Genomic DNA, 2,854 nt, shown 5'->3' with positions numbered 1-2,854 from the left:
TTTTGAAAAGATCTTTGGGGTAGATTCACTAACCACCAAGTCTGTCTCCGATCTTTTCCCGATTGCATGCAGGCCAACAAATTCACAAAAGGCCTGCATGCAAATGGAGATGATCATTGACATGGCCAGGATCGCTAGAAAGTGATACTGGAGCATGCGCAGACCCTGACAGTAGTGACAGGAGAAGCAACCTCCTGTCATTGCTGTCAGGGCTTCTGCCGGCTTTTAAAATTTTTAATCGGGCAGATAGTTTGTATGTATTGCACACGCAAAATAGCTGCTCGGTTTAAAAAAAATAAAAAAAGCCCCCACCGAAATGCCTCCTCCCTCCCCAAACCCCTAAAAAATGGTTCCCCTGTGCTGATGCCCCAGAAAAGGCAGGAGGGATGCCAACTCCCTCCTGCCACGAAACGAATGCAACCGGGTAGCCCACCACACTGGCCCAACTGGGCCACTGCGCCACCCCCCCCCGACTGGGCTGACCCACCCCTGAGTCACCCTCCCCCCCCGACAGGCATGCGACTCATCGAGATCATACATACAAAGCACAAATTCAATGACAATTGTGCACACAACTGCTGTTAAAGAATACTAGTATAAGTCTACATTTATGCATCTAACTTTAGTTGCAAGCACTTATACTAGCTCAGAGACTGTCATACATGCTCAAATCTAACTGGAGAGCAATTAGAAACATCCTATAACTATTGTATGTAACTACCTGACACTATCTATTCCTCTCCCCAGATCTGTGCCCTCTTGGAGTTACGCTGTCTGGAATTTGAGCACACAAATGATGGAATACAAAAAGGCAGTTACACATGTAAATGCCAATTAGTGTCAATTAACACCAATTAGACAATAATTGGTTGTTAAGACCAATTAGTAGCTAATTCATTTATCAAGTTATACACTCAACTGATCTTATCATATAAGTTGCATGCACAAATTTGTGTGCTAGTTGGAAATTTGGGCTTGCAGCTTTCTAGAATTAGAGGATTATTGTACTGAAGGCAAAGGAGTTCCAAGCAATAGGGATGAAATGGAGGACAGTAGGATGAAATGCTAACAGAAAACCTCTACTGTTACACTTCTCCCTCCGTATTCGCTGTGATAGGGGATTAACAGAACTGCAAATACAGAAAAACCGCGAATAACTTTTTCCTGTTATTCGCTGTTTTCTATTAAAAACCATCGTGAATGTGGTGAAACCGCGAATAACATGGTGGGACCTGGCCTGTTCCTCAAGGAGAGACAAACCATGGTGAAGAAAGTGCCGGGAATCAGCGATTTTTCTCTGTAAACGCTTGGAATCAGCGATTTCTCTAGGCAAGCTGACATCATTGGGGATAGGGTGTGTGTGTGGGGGGGGGGGGGGGAGGAGGAGCCAGCAAGCTAAAAACTGTGAATAATCAAAACCGTGAATATGGAGGGAGAAGTGTATTACCGCTCAATATCACCACCTGCTGGAGAGATTTTTTTTAACTCTTTTTCTCTGACAATTCGAAAAATACTGTTCTCTTTCAGAGCCCTATCTTACTCTTTTTCTCCGACTTCATATTTTTGTCTCTGGTTCCACCGAGCCTAAAAGATTTTTAAAATTTATTTTTTCTCTGACCCTGAGATAGAAATAGAGCTGCGTCACTCTCTCTCTCTGATCCCTATGTTCTTTGGTTGATTTCTTTACTCATTTATTATGATTCTTTTAAAATGTGTATTGCTATTGCATTTTGTTGTTAGTTATTTGCTGATTTTGTATGTTTACATTGTTCCCTGCCTAGATTTGTAGATAGGTGGGCTACAAATAAATTTTTTTAAAAAATTATACCTTCTTGATTAGAGTGACTTTCTGAACCACCTTCTTTTTTATGAATGCATGAAGGGAAATGGTGGTGGATTATTATTTGTTTCAATGTCTTACTGAGCCTCTGATATCAGCCATGAAATTTGTGAGATGTGAGGCAAGGAGAGACTTCTTTGGCTACTTGTCAAGAGATTTAAATAAGATTGAAGTGACTCATGTTTTTTCCATCCCTCTCCCCCCCCCCCCCCAAGCAGCTCTGCTTTGTCTGTCCCAATAGATCATAATGATGCTGAAAAGAAATGGACATGAGGATTTCACTCATTCCAGCTTTGCAGTCATTTGGCTTGTTTAAAAGTAAACAAATAAAAAATGACCACATCCATCAAATTTTATCATTTATTAAAAGAAAAAAAAGTACATTCCTAATTCATCCACATGGAGTACCTCCTTTGAACTATAAATAACAAATGGTAGGTTTGTAAACTTATTCTATTTATATTCAGTTATATTCATGACAGATGAGCTCAAAATCAGCAGTTTAATAATGCAATGGGATAATAATAATAAAAAAATAATAATAAATCTAGAAAACAAAGGAGTTGGTTGGTTAACCTAGAGCAGGGGTAGGCCGGAGCCAGGTCAGGTTTTCAGGATATCCACAATAAATATGCATGAGATAGATTTGCATCTCAAGGAGGCAGTGCATGCAAATCCATCTCATACATATTCATTGTGGATATCCTGAAAACCTGACCTGGCTCCAGCTCTCGAGGACCGGAATTGCCTACCCCTGATCTAGATCAATCACAAAGTGAAACTGTATGAGCTAATGATTACGGTCTTACTGTTATTCTACTCACCAAACCAGTCCCCTCTTATGATACAGCTCACAAAAGTTTTGAATAACATAAACTCTAAGAAACTGAGAACAGGGCACTAGGGTTTAAATACTTTGTTCTGCTTAAACAAAGAATAACCAAAAATACTCCTTTCCTGTCTTGGCATAGTTTTGCAAGCTGGTTTTGTGCATTTATGTTTGAACAGAATTGC

The sequence above is a fragment of the Geotrypetes seraphini genome, chromosome 2, assembly GCF_902459505.1.
Source record: "Geotrypetes seraphini chromosome 2, aGeoSer1.1, whole genome shotgun sequence".
Lineage (NCBI taxonomy): Eukaryota > Metazoa > Chordata > Amphibia > Gymnophiona > Dermophiidae > Geotrypetes > Geotrypetes seraphini.
The sequence above is the reverse complement of the archived record's forward strand: the minus strand, read 5'-3'. Positions refer to the sequence as shown.